Genomic DNA, 23,762 nt, shown 5'->3' with positions numbered 1-23,762 from the left:
AATGAGGAAAAGTAAGGTAGATTTAGGGGTGACGATGAAATTTAAAATCTCCTATTGCAAAATTACTATGTTTAGAATCAAATATGAGATTTATAATTCAAACTCAGGTCGTATACCCTAGACCCTATAACCTGAACTCGTATTTATACTGTGCGCTCGAGTTGTGTACCTCGTATGTAGCTTAAAACTCGAGCTCGGGTTGTGAATGCTGCAACCACAAACCCTAAACTCTAAATTTGAAATCCCAAACTCAAGATTTAATTGTAAAAGAACTTCTAAATGTATTTAACTATTCTAAAACAAGTTCTTAAATGTGGATTTGGATCCTCTCTAAGGCAACTGGTCGGGATCCTCCTGACCAGTGTTAGTAGACCGTTGAATTTTTATTCAACGGTTACAAACAGGAGATCTTCTAAAAGTTATAACACTGGTCGGATATCAGGAGGATCTGACCAGTTGCCTCGGAGAGGATTCAAATCCCTTAAATGTTGTAAAATAGGTTAATCAATGTAAAGTTGTTTCCATAAAATAAAAAAAAGGGTTCAATGTAAGGTTGAGCTCAACTTGAACAACGCGAACCTAACCCTAATTTTCCAAGTGTGAAGTATAATATCTTTGGGCCGAGCCCTTTTAAATTCGAAAAATCTTTCTGACCCAATTAGACATGAAGCCATTTAAACCCAAGCCGGACAAAACAGCTCGACCCATTTTCACTTTTGAAGTCCAGGTGAAACCATCGGTCGGAATCACGGTTCTTGAAACGTACCAGAGGAACCAACGAGGGGTTTAATCGCAGGAGAGAGGAGCTTTACTTGCGGTAATTCATAAACCCCAGTGAGCAGTGACAGTCAGTAGAAGCATATAAGAATGGCGGAAGCAGAGGGGGGAGGATCAGGTAGGGCGGGCGCATCGGCTGGAGGTGGAGGAGCTGAGTCTCTGAAAGATAAAGGAAATGAGCAGTTCAAAGCAGGGAACTACCTCAAAGCCGCTGCGCTCTACACTCAGGCCATCAAGAAAGACCCCAATAACCCCACTCTCTATAGGTACATACATTAACCACCTCAAATTTCCTTCTTTTAAAAAAAAAAATTTGTTTCTTTATTTATTGGGATTTTGTAGTTTTGAATTTGATATGCATTTTGATTGGTTGGTTATGTAGTTATTTGACTTGTTCACATGGGTTTTTGTTGAATTTGGATTATTTTTGTTGCATTTTTGGGTAATGGTATGATTTTAATATTTGTAGGAATTTGAAGATGTGTATTTTTTTTTTTTTTTGTCAAACGATAGACTTTTGTTAAATTAGATGTTAGATTAGCCACTGATGGGGTTTGAACTCACGCCGTCATGCAAGAGCTCAACTCCTTTCCACCACTGTGGTAAAGGGCCACCTGCTTGAAGTTGTGTACTTTGTTTATGTAGAAACCAGATGAATGTTCTATTGATCATGTTGTATATGTATGCCCTTTTGAACTCCCCAGAATTTTGTAATCTGTATGAACTTCGAAGTTACATGAGGTTCGGAGTTGATATACGAGTTTGTTGTTCGTTATTTTGATTAACAAAAGTTGTGGTATTCAGATACAGAATGAATTCCTTTCATACGTTACCAGAAGAATTTCAGCGACTTTGGTAGACAAGATATAGATTTTGTAACCGAAAATGTCTGCATAACCGTACAAGTATTAGTAACATAGCAAAAATGCGTTCCTCGTCATTAATATGTTTGCTCGCGGTAATTGTGGCCTCTCGGGCGAATCGATGACTGCATCTTTGATGCACTTGCTAGCACATCTGAGAATTCTTAATTGGATAGTTGTAAATAGCCCCAGACTGTGGAACAAAGGATTATCCCGGACCTACGCCGAGGTATTGACGGTGATTCTCAAATATCGCAGAACAGAATGTGATACGATGAGATAGAATCCAATAGAAACAAAGATTTATGGTAGATGAAATTTTTGAGTTGATATAAGATCAGATGAGATGATGACATCAGCAGGCTGGAATAGAAGCCTCAGCTTTCCTGTGCTTGAGTGGCATTAAAACTTCTGGATTATTTGAACTAAAAAATGGTATTGTTTCGGTAGAGAATTTTAGATTTTGGTTAGCGTTTCACTTATTTGTGTGGAAAAATATTCTTCGGTCTTATGAAATATGGAATTTATAGAAGAAAGCAAGGCCATTAGGAATAAAAACGGGGATATAAATTTGAAAACAAAACCTTGTTGGGGCAAGAATATCTACTTTGGTGCCACATTCAGGATGTCAAAGTGTGACTATCCAAGTAAATGTGAAAAGAAAATCTGGTCCATTATGTCAAATGCTACAATTGTTTCAGGGTCTATTATGTATTTTTCCTGCTTCAAGTGCTACCACATGCATAGTGTTTATACTATTTGTTAAAACAAAGGGTTGATCTGTGAAAGATGTTAGAGAAAGCTTAGGGTAATCTTGTAATGGTTTTTGAATAGTTCGGTAGCCTGCTGCTTTCATAATCACTGAATGATTATTGGTCGACTTTCTTTATGTATATTTTTCATTATTTTGTTTATAAGCTAGGGTTGTTTTTTCTGTTTACTGTTATTTAAAGGATCTTAATTCAAACACTGAAGTTTTCCATATGAAGTAGCATATGAGTAATGAAAAATTAACATTTCCAAGGTACACTGTCTTGGCTGAACTTTCTCGTGTAACAATCATTGCAAGGATACTGATGCATCTCCTTTCATTTTGATGTTCCATTGTTGGCCAGCAACCGTGCTGCAGCATTTCTTCAATTGGTTAAGCTTAGCAAAGCCCTTGCTGATGCGGAGACAACAATTAAATTGAACCACCAGTGGGAGAAGGTACTGTTATCTTATTGTATCTTTTCTAAAATCCTATTTTTCTTCAACAAGCTTTTACTTTTAGAAATCCAAAAGTCTTGATATTTGTTATTTCTTCCTTTAAAAGAATCTTTTGTATGCATCTTCAGGGATATTTCAGGAAAGGTTGCGTATTAGAGGCCATGGAACAATATGATGATGTATGTCTAGAAGTTCTTTCACGCATCCCAATTTTATGGCCTTCTGGACAAGATCACACAAAATTGGTTTTCTGCTACTGATATCCTACTGTTCGTCACATGTAGGCTTTGGCTGCCTTCCAAACTGCTTTGCAATATAACTCGCAAAGCACAGAAGTATCAAGAAAGATAAAAAGGATTTATCAGTTGGTGAGAGATAAAACGCGTGCAGAAGAGTTGGAGAAAATGAGATCCAATGTTGATATGGCGATGCATTTAGATAAACTGAAATCTGAAATGGTGAGTGTATTTCTCATTTTGATGCCGTCTATTATCTTTGTGCGTGAGTGAGAAATATAATTGCTCAGTCATTTATATACATTATTCTTGTTTCAATCTGCTTTATCTTTCTTCCCCTGAATGGTGCGACTTGCCAACTTTCATATATTATATGTAGAAGCATTCTTAGCCCCCTGAAGGTTTAACACACTGAGTTCCAGAAGCTTATCTAAAGACTTAAGATCACCTGCACTTGGACTGTTTCAGTCAGTCAGTCCTAATAATTAAGTCACTCTTTCTCTTTGCAGTCTGTGAAGCGTGGATCTGAAGAATGTTGGGAAGAATTGTTTTCTTTCCTTGTTGAGACAATGGAGTCAGCTGTAAAATCATGGCATGAAACTTCTAAAGTGGAGGCTAGAGTTTACTTTCTCCTAGATAAGGAAACAACATGACACCGAGAAATATGCTCCAGCTGTGAATATTGATAAGGTATTAAATTTAGAGCTTTCATTTTTTTTTTCAAAGTATCCCTTTTCTGATTGGTTGAAAAGTAGGCATTTTTGGTCCTATGACCCCTTTTTTGCTGTTATGATAAAACGATTTATTGCATTAAGTATGCTCTTTTTGAGCTGTGAGCCATCATTCTGCTACTGTTATCCATACTAACAGGTGAATTTTTTGTTTAACTAATCAATGCTTGCCCGTTATTCCAGGCCTTTGAATCACCCCATACACATGGTAGTTGTTTTTCATTTCTTAGGCAGTATGCTGAGGATTCTTTCTCCAGAGCAGCTTGCTTGGTGACTCCCAAAAGTATCATGTCATATCCACAGGTACATTTTTCACTTCATTTGTATTTACACCGGGTATAAATTTGAGTCTGTTGGGAAGACAATTATTAAGGGTCATTGTGTGACATGATGGAGAAGTTTCTTTAGATGATAAGCACGTAGGCAAATCTTAACATGTTTCAATTTGAATTTGGGTGCTTGCAAAGGCCCAAGAAAAAGCTGCTCATAGATGCTTTTGCAATGTACCATGGAGCATCTGTCATGCATTTTCAATTGTTACCTTCTTGAGTTATTTATAGTTAAGGAATTAATGAGTATTTTCTTCTTAAACTAAAAAAAGAAGGAATTTAATGAGCATTTGTCATAAGTCGTGACTTGTTCGTGCCACATGTGCGTGTTACATGTGCCTAAGTCTCTGTATCTTTGTGTGGGGTGTAGGTGTGTGTGTGTGTGCAAGACTACAAGTGTTTTAATTACTTATTGGTACGTCTCAGAAAAAAAAAAAAAAAAGTAGTTGATTGGTCTGTTTCAGATGTCACTAGCTCTCTCTGGTTCCAATTTGCTAAATCCAACTTTCATTCGCAGGTGATCTAAATCTAGGGTGGAGTATTGACTGATTCAATAAAAGGTTTTTGTTGTTAACAAAGAATTTTATTGATCAAATACTTTTTGCAGGTTTGGAAAGGTCAAGGATCAAGGAAATGGAAACACGGGCAACATGATGGTTTCTTTGTGCAATTTGAGACCCCTTTCCTGCGGAAGCTGTGGTTTATTTCTAGTTCTAGTGAACTGGGCCAGACATTGTGCGGGTCTCTCTCTCTCTCTCTCTCTCACACACACACACACACACACACACACACACACACACACACACACACACACACACACACAATCTGTTTATGAGGAAGTGCCAATTTGTAACTAAATACGAGCTCAAGTATGGATGACTTTTAATTTTATTATTTAAATTACCAAGAATGTATTGCAAAGTCTGAAGTTTCATAACCCGTCATGTGCTTCATCAGAACTTAAGTTATATTTGGTGGTTGCATTTCGAACCACCTTGAAGCTGAAGCTTTAGGTTATCTTTTATTACCACCTTGGAGTTCTAATGTTAGTTTCTCTCTTCAATGTGCAAACCCATTGAAGTATTGTCCACTTTGCTTTTAAGAGAATGAATAAATGGAAAGTTTGAACATATGGATGTGAAAAATAATAGCGGGAGGCGGGTTTTTGCCATTTTTTTTTACTTTAATCTATGTAAGTTTCAGGAGGCCTGTAGGAAATTTTCAGGTAAGCAGGCTCAGTGTGGTTGCTCACTTAATATTTGTTATAATAATGTCCAACTAACCTAATGTACGAAACCTATCTGTTAGAATATTTTTTTTGTGTTCTTCATTTCATATCTGTTAGAATATTTGATCACATCAACGGTAGTGTTTTGGAGCTAGGGAATCTAATGTCTCTGTTTCTTTCAGGGATCCGGAGGAGTTAGACATCGGTGCCCATGAATTGATTCCGCGCCTATTCAAACAGTCCAATTCATAAGTTCCTTTATTTGCAATTTGTTGGAGGAAAGTCTCAGGCCCATTATAGTGAGAGATTGTGTATTCTAAAGAGCGGACAGCACTGGTGACAGTCTTTTGCGTTGACTCAGTTTGCAAGGCTTTCTTTGGCCCTGCTTATTTGCAAGAAGGTGCTTTCTATAATCATAACATGCGCTTACTCAAGGTTTTGTCTCTTTCTAAAATTTTCAAGCCTTTTTGTTTTGAGTGATTGTGTTTTGCGGAGAGATCGATTACTGTGAAGTTGTTGGCCTGTTTTTCGAGAGCAAGGAGTAGTTTGGCCCTTGAATTAAGTTGAATTGTTTCCAATATTTACACTCTGCTGCTTATGTATGAAACCAAAAACATGAAATTAGGTACTACCGAACTGATTTTATTTGTAATTGTCCAAATAGCAGTGTAACTGTTGAATAGGTTTCGTGCATCTTTGCTGCCCTGTATGAATGCTCTATGTATGGTCCTTTTATTATTCTAATGTGAGTTACATCATTGTTCAAATATCTTGATGGATGCATAGTTCATGAGCACGAGTCGTGACGCTTCTTTGTGCATTACCTTGACATTGCTTGACAGTGACACTTTCTTTTCCTTGGATGAGTAACAGCGAAGACTTCTTTGTATAATGCATTTGTTAATTGCTAGTCAATTCATCGAATAGCTGGTCATTAAAATCATAAAGGAAGCTAGCTTTTAGTAATTAGGAGTTTTAGTCCAATGATTTTTCTTATTTTGTTACCCTTCAGATTGTATGGCTTGAACTTGAACTGCTGTGTTTGTTGAGAAGCTTACGCAAGTTTCTGTGTTATCTTGCCTACGATTACAACCGAAGTTTTGTAAAATGTGTCTTTGCTGGTGTTAGTGCAAAACTACCTTGATTTATAAATGAAGCTTCATTGATAAGGGATTATTACACCGTTAAACGATCTGCACAGAGGCCCTCAGGCTTGATTAATATAGAAGCCTGGCCTCGAATATCATCTGCTTTCTTCATAATCGCTTAATTTTGTGTATCACAAGAACAATGAAGCATAAGCTTAATACTTAATAAGCGCCCTAGCTATGTCTTCATCTGCAAGAAAACCCTCCTTCCTCCAAACATGCGGATCAATTATGCTCGGTGTATACGGTAAATTCTCTTTCTGTCAAAAACCACCGATCGTTGAGGTCGGAGCTCTTTAGTCCTAAAAACTTTCATCCATTTGGTCATCATAGATTAAACATTGCCATCTTGTCTGTTTGTATCTATTTCTCCGGGATTCGGCTTGCAGGTGTGCAGCATGAAGTTACATGCCGATACAGCCTCTCCACTGTAAGGTAGATCCATTCCTGACCAATTTTCTCGATGAACTTGGACTTGTCGAGCTTCTTGATCACCTCGCTTCGGGGGTTTGCTATTACAAGCTGATAGATCAAAAGAAAGATTAAAACATAAGTATAAGCACATGATCAAGCAAAACTATGAACTTAACTATCGAACAGCTTGCAGAACTAGTCTACCATAATGTCATACCTTGAGACCCTTACTGTCAACGTTTTTCTGGACCTCTTCAAGCATGGTGATCCCACTCGTATCGATGCTTCCAACAGCTGTAATTTGATTTTAATTTTAGCATTAGACTCATAATAAAGCTTAACGCCGGAGATCGTAAATGTTAATTTGTGACTCTTGCAGATTGACCACTTACTGCCAATGTCTAGTATAACGTAGTGTAAGCTTGTTTCTCCAGAAGATTTTATCTTGTCTTCCTCCTCGTATATCCATCTTGAGATCCTGTGAACCAGATTTTGAGCACAGTTTAAAACTCTATTACGCTGACTACGTCGTTTTCATGAATCGATATCTAACTTATGAAGTTTATTTACCTTTCCCTTAAGTAGTTTGCATTAGCAAAGTAGATTGGTGCATCAATTTGAAGAATGAGAACTCCTGGAATATTGTTCGCAACGGGGTACTGATCGATGCTTCTATAAATCGATGAGTTTGGAATGTTGCCTAAAATGAAAGTCCGTGGCCTCGCTACGAATAGCAGCACCCTTAGTAATGAAACTGTAACCTGCAAATACATAAACGTTGTGTCATCAGAAATGTCGAAGCAACCATTTCTTGTAACACAAGAAAAAGAAAACCCTTCCAAAGCTCTACTTACTGCAATGACTAGGCCGATCTCAACACTGCCAAAGACAACACCGAAGTATGCACTCAGGCACACCAAGCAATCCACCTTGTCTACTTTCCAGAGATGGATCATGGCTTCGTAATCTATGAGGCCGAGCATGGCAGCCATTATAATGGCGGAGAGCACCACAAGTGGAGTGTAATGGAACAATGGCGTCAAAAACAACAGTGCGATCATCACTGCAGTCGCCATTACAATGTTGGAGACTGCAGTTTTGCATCCTGCATTGAAGTTCACCGCAGTTCGTGAAAATGGCCCTGCAAGTCATCACAGTCGTAACAAAACGTATGATTAGTGAACCTGACCAAAATTACTAGATAATAGTATACGCGTTTGATTAAAAACTTATGTGTTGCTAGATTTGTGTTCCTAGTTTATACTATCAGACTGTGAACCGACATTCAAACAAACAAGAGCGCAATTCCCTTCACATATATAGTGAAGCTAGGTATGGCATGGAAATGGTATATACCGGCGGTCAAGTAGCAAGAAGTGCAAGAGCCTGCAATGTTCATCATCCCGAAGGCGATCATTTCTTTGTTACCGTCAATGTGGTAGTTCTTCAACGAGGCAAAACTTCTTCCGACGGCTACTCCTTCCTGCACATTCACCATCAGCTCTAGCAATGTTAGCCTAAGCCCTCGTTATATTAATTGAATGCTAAACAGTACAGGCATGTTTGAGATAAAATTAGTGAGTGGCAAGTAAAATTTGGGGAATGCAGGGACTTACAGCAAGGCCTATGACACCAGTGATAATCCCAGTTTTAATGGCTGTTGAAAGATATGGCGACCCAAAAGCCAACTCAGATATGGATGGCGGGTTCAACCCTTTTTTAAGGTGTCCAATCTGCAAAAAACAGAGGATCTAATTAGCATACCATACAAATTAATCAAATAAAATTTTATTATGTGATGTAATATTGTATAACGTGTATATATGTTGGGGGAGAGAGAGAGAGAGAGAGAGAGTGAAATGCTTACTACTTGAACGCCATGATTTTCAGCGTGGGTTAGGAAAACTAGAAGGCTTCCCAAGATCAGAGAGCACAGTGGCATCATTGCGTTTATCCAGAAGAAAGCCGGTTTTCTCTTGCTCTAATTGTCATAGGCACGAATAAGCATCGATCATCATTAGTACAAATACTAATAATTGTACTGGGCCTTCAATTTCTGAAAGGCCCTCAATATTTTTCATCCTCCTATATTTATATTACATATCTACATATATTTTCTAAACAAAAAATTTTAAAAGCTTTTGGTTTACATATGACAATGAGTTTTTCTTTCCACTTCTTTTTCGTAAATCATAATTAAATGAAGTTTTCGATCGATATTTAGGTTGTAAGACCATCTCCATCCCAAAGGTATAAATCCAAAGTTCAGGACCTCAAAAATAAATTTTGGCTTCTTGAATATCTTTTTGCCTCAACTCTACAGTATTAAAGTTTAGCATATGAGTTATATTAATGGTTGTATCCTTCTAGGAAATTATATAATGATGTTTATCAAACTGTGAATCTGAATTGGTAATTAATTAAGTATCGATTGTTATTTGAATATGTGGTCCATATTCACAATATGTTAATATTTTTTAAACAATATTATTGTTCTAATCTAAGTTAAAGGGAGGGGATATTTTAAATTTGAAACACATTGAGTTAAAGATGAATGTCTTATCAACCAGGGCAATCCACCGGTTGTAAATATTGTTAAAATTAACAAGAATCATGCTTGAAAGCGTTAGTCCTTTGGTTCAATGAACCTTTTTGCAACTTAAGATCGAGTTAATTAATTACATGGTTCATGAAAGGGTGGTGCCATTCACTCATTTTTACTTTTCACACACCTCTCTCAATTTTCGGTCATTCAGATCAAATGAATTGAAAATAATCAAATGACAAAAATAAGATAACAAAGGGTGTGTGAAAGGTAAAAAAAAAAAAAAAAAAAAAAAAAAAGGTGTGCGCATCACCCTTCATGAAAAAACTGGAGTGATTATATAACTCGTGTTGGTGCTTCTGGTGACATTTTATTAATAGAAAGTGTTATTTTTAATATCTATTTGTATCATCATTTGTACCATCTTTCTAACAAAAATAAGGCTCATCTTTATTAAAGAGATGGCACAAAAAGATGGTAACTGATAATTAAGTGTAGCATTACTCTTTATTAATTAATTAGTTTTTACAGTAACAAGCTAGTAAACGACATGCATCAAAAGTTTTTACGTGAAAATAATTCCTTATCTTATAGTTAAAGGTTGAGCTTGGAATAATGGATTGTATGTATCTAAGATAGGTACGTGGTATATACTTACAAAGTATCTTGTGAGCAAGAGAAAGAAGAGGAAACAGCATCCCAGCACAGCGCTTTCCCACCTCCACTGCAACATAATTTACATCCATTATTACCTCCATTACGTAATATTGATAATGGAAGCTTTTAAGGGAAGAGATTTTTTTTTTTTTTTAAAATAAAAATGGGGATTAGTTGTGGGATTCACACCACATCGAATTTTAACGATCTGAACGGTTTAGTTTTCAAGTTGTACCTCATAGATTATTCTTACAAAATATTAGTCAAATCAGAGATATTTAAAACATCTAATTGGATTCAAAGAAATAAACGAATATTTTGTTATGTAAGAAATAATGAAATTTGATCTTGATAATTAAATAGGCAAATGGTTTCGGATTGAATTGAATTTTGCAAGGATGATCTATGAATCGAGACTTACAAAATAGACGGTTCGGATCATTGAAATTCGATGTGAAGTGGGTCCCACAACTAATCCCCAATTTTTTCAAAAAATAAGAATCCCTTTGCATAAAGGGTCTGTATTAATAATAATGTCCAAAAAGGCATATGTAAAAAAAGCGACAAAATATGTGGAAGTGGTAAAGCATTAGCTAGATTGGATTAGATTAAAAAGAGAATTGTATACCTCGTGCAATATTTGGAAAAAATTAGAATAGATTACAAAGAGAATTGTATACCTCATGCATTTGGGAAAATATAGATTTCATGACGGATACAACATCTGTCTCATGAGTGAAATGAATCAACCCTAGTACCCCTTTAAGCTGCTGAAGACATACAACAGTGGCTGCTCCACCCATGAAACCCACTATTGTTGCATGAGACAGAAAGTCCACGACAGACCCAAGTCTGCAAATACACATATAGTTCGTTTCAGAGGGTTGCTTCTTGATTGTTTTTTATTTTATTTATTTATATCAGAATTTAGTACAAACATAAATTGGCAGCATATTAAATAACATACCTTAAGAAGCCAAGAGAAGCCTGGAAAGCTCCAGCAAAGAAGGTAGACGTGAGAGCCAACTGAACATAGAGCTTAGGGTTCTCAGTAGGGCTAACAACCTTCCCCAACATGGAAGATATGAGAAGGGATGCAACCGCTACAGTACCCACTGCCAAATCCTTCGAGCTTCCAAGCATGGCATACACCAATGGAGGCACAAAGCTCGAATCTGCATTCATTTTTCCAAAAAGAAAACAAAAATGACATTTTTGCAAACAAGATTCCACCATAAAGTACTTTTGTTGTTACTGTGAAACTAGAACACTGATCTTGCTAGCTCGTTCTTGAATGCATGACCGAGCAGATTAATAGTTTGACAACAAAAGCATTGGTCTAACAAGAAAATATTATTCTATATGACATAAATTTATATAATACGTGTGATAACTCATAATTTTTCTGGACTTACATAGGCCAATAATTGGGGGCAAGTTGGCTAAATTTGCATAGCTGATCCCTTGAGGAACTGCAAGACTGGCAATGGTGATTCCAGCAATGAGATCAGATTTGAAGAAGTCAAAAGTGTAGCTAGGAGCCCATTCGAGGATTGGCACAAAGTGTTGCAATCCCAGAACAAGTTTTCTAGACGTGGGTTGGTTCTTAAATTGCCTGAAAGGGTCATCGGGAAAGAAGGTTTCTTTCAGAGATGATTTCAGAGCCTTGAAAAATGGCTTGGAAGGAGGAATTTCAACACGGTGCGGGCACTCATAATCTACGTTGCCCATTTTACCTAAGAAAAAACACTTGAGGCTAATTAGAGACAGCTAATTAAGTGAAGCTTAATTAAGAGCTGATCAAGTTTGGCTGATATTGCTAATTATGGCAATGATGCGTAAGTAGGTTTTTGTTTAGCGTTTATGGTATAGGTTGTATAGATTCGTAAGATATGGTTTGCATGCTAGCTAGTGAAGCAAATGGGTTTGCATCAGAGAGGTATAGTGGAGAAAATTGGTGGTTAAAATGCTTAATTAGCGCTAGCTTGCAATGACACACATGGTGGACTGGGTATTATATAAGGTGGCGAATGTGACACAGAGGGAGAGGGAAGGAAAGAAGGATGGAGAGAAGGAATCTTTGAGTGCGTTGTGGGACCCACACGTGGTCTCACTCGTAGCACATACATAAGTCCATTGACCAGAGCACACCCCTCCATACTAGGGATCCTTTTATCCGTTAGGGTTTTAGGATTGACGGGTGCAGAATTTAAATACAACCAGCAAATGCGGATTAAGCCAAGTAATTAGTGTGGAGAGTGAATTTTACATTAATGAGATGAGAGATTTTGTATGAACTTATAAGTTGGATTTTCCCATATTTTCAATTGGTTTAATGGTGGAACTACTTTATTTATGTTATCAGAGCAGGTTGTTGCACGTGCGAAGCCTAATGGCTATATGTGTTCCACATCACCTCGTTTGTGTTGTTCACGTGCTAGGCTTAAAATTTGACACTCGTGAGGGGGCGTGTTGAGAATGAACCGCATGTTATTGAGAGGATGGACATTGCATGGAGAAATTTTCAGTATGCCGAGACCATTGCCTAGTACACCAAGGTCATAACGCAAGTAGTTTGGATATTATTTTTTTCAAATATCTAACCACTTGTATATTATGACTCTTGTGTAACAGATCGTGTTCTCGACACACCTATAAAAATTCTTTTTTGCATAGGCGTATAAGTAAGTTGTGTTACTCTCCATATTGCCAAATTAGTTTTAGAATGCATCCTCAACTTTCTTTAATTAGTACAATAGATTTAATTAAGGGGTGTGCTATCTACACAACCATTTTTGCTTCTCACACATCCCTTAATTATTTATGTATGTTGATCTTTTTCAATATATCCAATTCTGATGGCCGGAAATTAAAAGGGTGGGTGAGAAGTAAAAAGCGGTGTGTGGATATCACACCTCTTAATTAACTAACACAGTATGCTTGCTGAATTATTTTCTGTAAATTAGAGTGCTTTAAACATTTGCTTTAATAAAAATTTGACCTATGTCTCAATTTAGTGAAGGTTTTCTAACATCGTAAGGATAGTGCTATTTAAACACCTATATTTACCTCTCACATACTCTTATTATTTATCATTAATATTCTTCAATTTATTCTATTTAATGGCTAAAAATTAAGAAAAATGTGTAATGATTGGTATAGATAACTTTACCTTTTAACTTTTTACCAAAAAAAAACTTTACCTTTTAACTGAACCTACCACCAATAACAAGAAAATAGGAAAATTGTACCGGAAGAGGTTCCTCTCAGGATCCACTTTGCTATGAATCCCCACATCTTAATCGTTCATCATACATTATACGACCAGTTTTTGTCAAATAGTATTCATGTTTAATTTTAAATAAAAATATTTAAATTATTTATAACCGTACGATACACAATATGAATCGGGAGACGATCCTCTTCCAATTGTACCGGCTCACCATTAGCAGCTAGCTTGGCATGTAGGGCACGTGCTCCACTCTCATTGGGCTGGGGTAGTCAAACGCTACATATGTGTTAGGTCAATGATCTGGAGAACCTGTAAAGTTGGGGCCCTAAAGTCAGAAAAGATCCGCAAAAATTTGGGGAAGGATCCTCTCCGGACCCAAACCCACCGGATCCTCCTTCTTCTTCTTTTTTCTCCGCAGATTTTCATCGTCCGCGTCCATTTTTTCCAGCTCAAACACCATTTCCAGTCATCCGATTCAAAGCACAGCCTATATATACACGGAGGATAATAATGGAAAAAAAATTGAAATCTTCATACGTGGAGGAGTTAAAGAGATTATGCTCCCAAAAATTGAAGAAGCATAAGGAGGGGGCAGATTTGTAGAGTTTGGAGAGTTGACTGGAAATAGTGTTTCAGCTGGGAAAAATGGATGAGGGTGATGAAAATCTGCAGAGAAGAAAGAAGAAAAAGGAAGATCCGGAGGATCCGGTGGGTTTGGGTCCGGAGAGGATCCTCTCCCGCAAAATTTATATACAATTAGCACTTTGGCAGTTGATATAATACAATAATATTTTTAATCCCACCATGGTTTTGTTGCAAGTCGCTAGCATTAAGATCATCTGTTTCCAAGTGGGCAGGATGGGAAATATCGAGTTGTTTGCAGCTGTGCTTAACTTTTATGAGAAGTGCTGGTGCCAAACAAACGCCCACCAATTTTGATACCTAGAGAATGTTTGAGATCTTTGGAAATCACCTACCGGCCTACTCAATATCAGAATATTTTCAAACTAGCCGTGCTACCTTAATGGGAAACATTAAGGAAAATAATTTAGATTTTCATTTCAATTAATGGTAAGAATGCTTGTTTAATTTTTCTTTTTCTACCTTAATTATTTTTAAATGAAAAATACCAATTATTTTTATTATAAGCGATATTCTATACCGTCTACAATAGAAAAGAAAAAAAAAAAAATTAGATTCGAATCGTAGTAGAACGTAGAATGACCTACAATCCACTACTTAAAATTATTATTTTTAATATGGTTGAGATTAAAAGTTAGGAATGCTAATTAAGACAAAAACGAGACGAAATCCCTTTCCGTAATTTGCTTTCTTGGAATTAACAATCACACTTCTCAACCTACAATTCATCAACCAATTATTACACAAGAGGGCTCTAGCTGTCAGGAAGATTCTTTTTTTTTTTTTTTTTTTTTTTTTGTGGAAACGTCATGAAGATTCTTTGTAAAAGGAAAATGTTTTGTATCTTAATGAAAAAAGGATGATGTTTAAAAGAAAATAATGAAAAAAAAGGATGATGTTTAACTGAATCAAAAATTAAGAAATAAAAAGAGGGCTCTAGTATTTCAAAATACTGAGATTTACTAGATTAGAGCATATTTGCGTAAACAAACGTTTCAGGAAGAATTTGACAATTATAGCAATGAAAATAATACAATCAGACACATATATTCATTGATTTTTTTTAGATCAAATAAGATTTTATTATGAATGATCAATAACGAAAAATCGCATATGTGGAAATAAAGTAGTGTACATTACACGTCTTTTCTCGTTTCTCTTTTCTCTTCGTTTGTGAGAGCCTCTCGCTCTGTCTGTCTGTGAGAGTCCTTCTCACCTTTGAGTGAGTGCATCCAGTCTTTGAAGATTCACGTCGCCGCCGGCTCTAGCTGTGGCTAGGGTCGGTGGCAGTCCCATGGTTCTCCTATGTTTTCTTTTTTCTTTTCCTTTTCTTCTTGTTGTTTGCTTGCTTATCTTCCCTGTTTCTGTTTGGTTATTTTCCTCTTGCCATCATCACTATGCTGCCCTATTTTCCTTTTGATCCTACCATCTTTAACCCAATTCCACATCACCCGTTTCCTCCATATCCCTCTCCATCATTTTCATCACTGGGTTCGATCATCTTTCCAACCATCTACAATTTCGATCGATTGCCGTCTATTTTCTTAGCGATTCGTTGCGCAATCTTGGGAGGGTGTGTAGAGCTTCGGCTCTGGTGTTTACACCACCACCTTTGTTGGCCGGAGTTGGTCCTTCCCCCTATTCGCCTTTGTTGGCGATGTTGGCCGTGAGATTTGTCTTCTCGTGGTCTTCCTTTAGCTACAGAGTCTGTAGCTTCTTAAATATGCGGCGGCGATCGTTGTTGTGGTGGTCTCGGAAGGATGCTACAACTTATCTCTTAATCAGATTTGGGGTTTGTGTTGGTGTGATTGCAGGACATTGAAGGGGGCGACTAATCGGGTTGCTTGTGGAGTGGAGCGAGAAGTATGCGGCGGCGGTGATGGCTACAGGGACTGTAGCTGTGTTAGGGGTTTTCTGTTTGTTTTTTTCTATATGCTGGGCTCCAAAACTGTCTTTGGGCCATTTCGTGTTTTATGGTCCATCTTATTTCTGTACTTCTCTTCTATCTGGATCTTTTGTTTTGTAATTAGTGGCGTCGGTAATAAATTTATCCTTCGACAAAAAAAACAAATATCACATATGTGAAAGGAAATACTACATAATTTTATTATTACAAACTTATCATGTTTATAATTCAAATTCTTAGCCACGAAGGACCGCATCTGACCAACGTGAGATAACACCCACAAGGACTAAACTTTGCATATTGCTGATTTACCATAAAGACACCACGAGAAAAAACTGCACCACCCTGTAATGGTATTGTAATCATTAGTAAAGAAACTTTGCTATGAGTTACCTGTAACAAATATCGAGCTTCATCTTTACAGTCTTTTGTCATGTGCACACTTGAACCGTTGCTCAAATAAGTTTGAGTCGTAAGTTATAGACGCTATAGACTATTTTAAATAGAGCAAAAGAACTGCCACACATAAAAATGATTAAAAATGAGAATAACATAAAGAGAGCTAAGAAAGGCCAAGAGAAATTGCCGTCAACCAAAACCAAAGGCAAAAGTCCGTATCCTAGGTATCTTTTCTCTGTTTTTCTCTTCAATGGCTAGGTTGGTTTTATTTATTTATTTTTATTTATATACGTTCAATTGATATTTAGTTTATAGATTACATTGATATTTTAGCGGCTAGTGTTTAGTTTATAGAGAAAATTGTAGTAATGATCTCTCAACTTTAATCTAATTGGAGCAATGGTCTCTCAATTAAAAATTCATGACCATTGGTCTCTTAACTCATTAAAAAGTGCAACTATGATATTTTTCATCAACTCTGTCATAATTTCATCAAAATGACTCATGTTGGAAGGATCATTGCTACAATTAAGTTAAAGTTGAGGGACCATTGTTACAATTGAGTTAAAGTTGAGGGACCATTTATCTAATTGAATTAAAGTTGAGAGACCATTACTACAATTTTTTTCATTTAGTTTTTCATATTCGTCCCTTGATTTAGCTTCATGTGCGTGACACGTGACTTATTTTGACGGAAGTTATAACGGAATTGACGAAAACGATCATATCTGCACGTTTTGATAAGTTAAGGGATCACTAATGTTGAATTTTTAATTAAAAGATCATTGTTCCAATTTGATTAAAATTGATGGATTATTGCGACAATTTCTTTTAGTTTATATATTCCATTGATATTTAGTAGTGAACTTGTGATACTTGTATCAGCTGTCACTTATCAGCAAGTTGGACGGTTTTACCTGTTTTTATAGTTGACTTGTGGTCCAGTTCTCCAAATCTAAGTTCCTCATCCTAAAATTAGGAAAGTTGACCAAAGTCCTACATTATTAGGGAGGGCCAGAGTCTCAGAGACACTTGTCAACAAGATAATTGTGAGGCTGGTTTTTAGGTATATACCAACCTTTCTCCTTTGTTTGTTTCATCTTTCCGTGTAAAATCAAATCAATTTGTTTCTCTATAATTTCTTTACTTAAATATCATGCACCTTGTAAACGGGTCTAAACGTCTTAAGCAGCAGCAAAAAGGCAAGTTCTTGGTACTCCATCTTTTACATCAATGTAGGTACATGCACTTTTTAAAATGTGGATATATTTGTGTATATTATTAATACAATCGATACATACATAATATGAAATATGTATGTGTATATATATCGATCTTACAATTATTAATATTTGGTTTATATAAGTGTTGATATTCGTCAATAAACTTGAGTGCACTTGAAAAATGCCGAGTGTAGTTAATCGCATTAATGAATCATATTTTCTTTTACCATATGTAACTTAGTATAATTTAAAATGATAAGACACATATGGTTCATTTGACATTATTATTTCTTGTGATATACTACAAATTTAAGATGATTAGACACATGTGATACATTTAACGTAGTTACTATTTGATGGTACGTACATTGATTTGACTTAATGAGAGCTTTGTAACGGAAAGGGATTCTCTCCGGATCCTTTTCACCAAGTCCTTCTCATCAACTTATCCGGACCGTTGAAATTTGATTCAACAGCTACAAACAGGGTTCACTTTAAAAATTATAATAACTTTAGCCATTGGATCAAATTTTAACAGATCGGATAAATTGATGTGGAGGATTTGATGGAAGGGATCTGGAGATGATCCCTTTCATTTTGTAACCTACAAATGTTCAGAGCTATATATTTTGATCTTCTCTCTCTTCTTTTTTTCACTAGCACTCAAAATAGAGCCGAATAAAAGGATGAGCACGTTTATGCGGAGAACCGTTGTGACTTAGAAAAGAAGGTTCTTCACGGGACGCCATGGAAGTGTTAAGAATGTGCTAAACTTGATGCGTATGATTTCACGTGGAGGGGAGTTGATGATGGATTTTAAGAAGGCCACAATCAACAGTGGAGTTTGTTTGACCTATTCATAAAAAGCTAGAGGAATAGAGCATTCCTCTTTTTTCTTTTCTTCTCCATTACCCCTTAATCATGGCAAGAAAGAATGGTCATGTATTTCCACATTCATCTCTCCAAGTCAGACATACAAACTAAGACTTGTTTGATAATTATTTAGAGCCGGTTTGATAATCATTTTGTTAAAATTTTTACTTTCATATTTTTTCTCTATAACTTCTTCTGCCTCCCACCACCATTCTTCAATTATCATTTCTCCTATATAATTTTCTCATACCTATAGCACAAAAAGTAAAAAGTTAAAAAACAAAATTGTAGCACCGAAGGGCCTTAAGAAGTCACTCATTCTTCATTTAGTCCTATGAAGATGCTATTAACGTATCCAATTCCATGGTTAAGTATGGGAAGTTTTCACGCACACCCAATTTGTCATCCTGCATGTCATCTGAGAACATTAATTTCCAGTTAAATAGGAGCATTATCTCACTGATCTTGATGAAATATGTGTGTGTGTGTGTGTAGAGAGAGAGAGAGAGAGAGAGAGAGAGAGAGAGAGATGAGTTATGAGCATAAACAAGAGCCTATTTACACTATTAGACAACTAATTACAAGAGGATTGGTAGTAAATCACTGTTATGTATATTTCGCCTTTTCAAATCAGAATGATTGTTGACGAACAAATTATCTTTGCATTGCGTTGCATTAGTGGACCTTCTTAAGCTAAATTTTATCTAGCTAGCACATCCAACTGTAATAGTAAATTCCATTACCTTATTAGTTATCAATCCTAGATTAGTTTGATCTCTTCTACCTCTTTTAAGTACTCTTTTATTTTGCTTTAAGGGGAACCAAATTGTTAACTTGTGCCAAATGGATTAGCTAGGTATCAAAGATCCCCGCGTGCAGGCATTAAGAAACAATTATATATAATGATCTTTATAATTAACAATGTTTGACCTTAATGAATCATACGTAAAAAATGGCCACGTAAGAGTTTCATAAGTTGATGACACCATGGATCACACAAAGTATCATTAATAATTGATCTGAAATCTTGATTATTCTATTAAATTTGCAAAGACGAGGAAAGTTTAAAGGCACTATAAAAGAAATAATTGCAGCATCATTGAAAACATGCTCATCACATGATTGAAAACATACAAAAGTAAGATGGAAAAATTAAAATGCAGGTAACTTTCTTGGGTACATTTCATGGAACATCGTTGAAATTAAGTTCCCACTCAACGTGATATTGTTTTTATAAGAGGGTTAAGGGTTCTTGACTTCCATATGAAGACATCACAAGTTAAGAACCTCCCCAGAAGAAACCTATTGTTCCCAGCTCTCTCTCTCTCTCTCTCTCTCTCTCTCTCTCTCTCTCTCTCACACACACACACACACACACACACATATAAGCAGACTAATAAAGTCCACTAATGTTAATGTACGTGTTTAAGGATGGCTCTTTAATTGGTCTTTGAGCAACGCGAGCTACATTCCCTTATATGTATTTTTCCTTCTATATATACCTTCTTCATTATTCTTTGTCAATTAGCAAAATGTTCTGATTATCGGGACGTTCATTCCCTAACCCACGTTTTATTTATGAGTAATCTAGAGAAACCAAAATTTTAAACCAAATGATGTGTTACCAATAGGAAATAAGCTCGTTAATCAATGCTCAAGTAATAATCAAATCATTAACAACAACATCTTTTGGTTTATAAAATTTAGTTTCCCTAATATTATCCTTTATTAAAACATCAAACCGCATGAAAACTTGTTTGGTCTTTTATTGGTTTACGTAAACGGTACTCTTTATAATAAAAAAAGTACTGGTACCCCTTCTATCCGACGGTGTTTTTGTAATGTATTTACATCCACACATTAAACCCTACCTTGGAAGTGTAATACAACGTATATAGCATAAAATCCAACCTTGTTACAGTAATAATAATACTATTATTTGATATTAACTATAACCCTACCGTTCTGTAATTTTAGATTCTAAAGTTTGACAAATTATAAGGTATACATCTTTGTACTCCAGAAAGTGAGCGTTAGAGGTCATGTTGTAAGACCATTAAACATGAAGGTAGAGAGTACAAAAGTGAGTGACGATAACGGATAATTTCAAGACATTCACTAGTAATAACTTACGTATTTTGTAACCAGACGTTTATGGTATAATAGTTAACGTTGGTAATGTAATAAACAATATCATTCTATAACCTCACTATTATAAAAGGATAATGTTTGTGTTCCCTCCATGGGAGACCTACTTGTCTCTCCACTTAGGATTAACATATCTTTACCGTACGAACATCATAATCGAAACCTCTTTATCATTATCTAAAGATCATGTGTTCCTCTCATTTGGGAACCTACTTGTCCCTCCATTTATGATTAACGTATCTTCACCTTACGAACATCATAATCGAAACCATTCATTCTCTTATATCATCATTTGAAGATCATATATGCAAAAAATCATCTAATTTGGACCATTCATATGCACCAAACAAATGGAAGGTTCATCATGAGGATGTTACTTGCTAAGAAAAATGTTGATTGGTTTGACGGGTGTGGATGGCTAAACAATCTTCAAATTTAATGATTTTTACATATATGACCTTTAGATGATGATAAAGAGAATGAATGGTTCCAATTATGATGGTCGTACGATGAAAATACGACAATTGTAAGTGGAAGAAAAAGTAGGTTCCACCATAGAGGAACATAAGTATTATCCATTATAATATAGTTGTACAATAAATTTTGACAAGTATAATGTAATTTGATTAAAACAAAAGTACTAGTATGTAAGATCTCACATCGCCCAGGAGTGAAGATCTTGTAAGCCTTATATGTACATTCCCACCTCCAAATAGTACGAGGCTTTTTGGGAGCTCATTGGCTTTGAGTTCCGTAGGAACTCCGAAGTTAAGCGAGAAAGGGGCCAGAGCATTCCCAGGATGGGTGACCTACTGGGAAGTTTTGCTCGCTTGAGTTCCCAAAAACAAAACCTTGAGGGTGTGGTCAGGGTCCAAAGCGGACAATATCGTGCTACAGCAGAGGCGGGACCTAGGATGTGGTGGACCCCGGGTCGGGTTGTGACATAGTATTTTTTTTTCTTAAAGGTACTGTAGAATTTCTCATCTTCTAATTGTTACCAAATAACTAGACTAACCCCTAATTAAGGTATATCACCATTATGATGCAATCAACTTCAAGGATGTTAATTGTGGAGTTGAAGAAAACGTTACTAAACTTGAAAAAGCTCATCCTGCACTTAAATATATAAAACCACAAAAAAAAAAAAAAAATTGTAAACGAAATAGTGCATGATAGCATTTTTTAAGTGCCTATAATTATGATGTTGATGCAAAAAAGGAAAACAAATTGGCTTATGTGTGCATCCATGCGGACCAATTTTATTTTTTTTGTCGAGTTGATAGCAGATGGTTAAGGATGAAGAGAGAACAAGTTTCGTATTCTACCTTGGGAAATACTATATAAGACAAATTAAATTTATCTATAACCGCATTTGGTTTCATGCTAAATTTAATTGCATTACTATACAAATTCTTTTTGTCTAGAAAACAAAAACTATAAAATAATTTTTTTTAAGACCACAAATTCTTCTTTAATAATTATTGGAGTAGCACAGACTGCAGTGAGAGTAGAAAATGCGATTGTGGGGTTAGAAGTAACAAACTAGAACCACAAAGAGAATTCTGAAAGGAATATGTGACACAAAGTTATTAAGAGATCATGAGAATTCATATCAAATCATCAATAGCTGAGTTTCTTCCCATTCAATTGTGGGAAGCACTGTTTTGTGCATCACCATATGAAATTATTTGCTTAAAAGGATGATACGAAGGCTGTGTGCAATTATGTCTTCTTGAATTTGATTTACAATGAGACTCTCATAGGCAATAGGAATTTAAATTTATTGATAAGTACCATATATATTGATATTGATGTGGAGCTGCAAATTAAGGACAACCACATTGTTAAATTGAGGTGGTAAATTGAGTGACCATATTGTGTCAACTTTCAACATTTTAGAATGGCCATATATAACTAGTCCCTTATCACAAGTGCGGCACATGCAATAATATTGCAAGGGGAGAATTTTTTTGTGGATCAGCTGGTTGCTCGCTACAGAAAGACTTATAATTAGTCACTGCTGCAAGGCAATGCATCCGTATATGTAGTCCCTCTTTGATTCCTCAAGAACTGATGGTCGGACAATGAGAGGAGGATGATTAAGGGCACTGCATCTCACACCGCTAGTTTTTCCTTCAGCTCTTCTTCTTTGTTTATATACTTTAATTCGTTGAAGAGAGAAAAGGAGTGCATAAATCATTTTCAAAGTTAATGCTTACATTCCTTCCATAAGAATAATTTTTTACCACAAAATTTGAAGAGTTACTTCTTTGGCAATATTGAGTGTATCCACTAGGTGAATACATATACATCTTTTGTTGGTCAGGAAACTCTTCAATGGGACACAATACTCATCTTGATAGAAATATGCAAATGAGATGCAAATGTAATTTTTAGATTTTAAATTTTCATCTCTCTATTAGAGATACTCTTAGTTTTGTATTTATAAGCTTAATCATATATAATCCACGTATGGATGTACAAACAAACTTATTGTATGTCAAATAAAAAATATTGTTTGATATTGGATACCAATTACTTGGCCACTATGTTGATGCAATATTGACTATATACAAGTTATTGTAACTTGACACTCAATACTAGCCAATCAAACTCTAAATTTATATTGGACCTATAAAGTTCTCAAATTAATTAAATACGCTTAATATGTCTCCAAATAATGCAAAACATGCCACATTGTAGGAATATGGAGATTCCTATAAAGTGCTTTGTATTCTTGATATAATATAGCATTTTAAAACACCTGGTATGATCTATTTTGTTTAAAGATGCATGATTTAGTTGAGGAATAGTAGTTGATCAATGTAAAGCCACAGAAAAAGGTCCACGAGAAATGGTGAGTGGAGCAAACAGCAAAGTGCTAGAAGGGAAGACAAAAGTTAGTGATGCGCACAGAGCATGCCAAAGTATTCACATGCTGCTGCCATCTCTTTGTCCTTGTCATTCTCTCACAGTTCCCTAAAGAGTTGTCAACCTCCACCAAGTCAGACCTAGGGATCTTTTTTTTATTTTTATTTTTATTTTTTTATTTTTTATTTTTTTATTTTTTGTTGAACGAAGACCTGGGGATCTTATATGTCATATTTCTAATGATATATGATCCCCAAAATATATGTACATATTAATGTAATAATACAAATAATTTGGGCCATAATAAAATTCAAGCTTGCTATGGAGTCAA

General features: G+C 35.8%; 2 pseudogenes; one reads left to right on the top strand and one right to left on the bottom strand.

Annotated features, from left to right (window-relative positions):
- The first annotated feature begins 726 nt into the window (after positions 1 to 726).
- On the top strand, positions 727 to 6,140 carry LOC103961150 (annotated as a pseudogene).
- Positions 6,141 to 6,517: 377 nt separating this feature from the next.
- LOC103961149 lies at positions 6,518 to 12,111 on the bottom strand (annotated as a pseudogene).
- Between the last annotated feature and the right edge of the window lie 11,651 nt (positions 12,112 to 23,762).

This window comes from the organism of the source record quoted next, unplaced genomic scaffold (genome assembly GCF_019419815.1).
Source record: "Pyrus x bretschneideri cultivar Hongxiangsu unplaced genomic scaffold, Pyrus_bretschneideri_v1 Contig21, whole genome shotgun sequence".
NCBI classification, from domain to species: Eukaryota; Viridiplantae; Streptophyta; class Magnoliopsida; order Rosales; family Rosaceae; genus Pyrus; species Pyrus x bretschneideri.
Note: the sequence above shows the minus strand (reverse complement) of the source record. Positions and strands in the feature narration are given on the sequence as shown.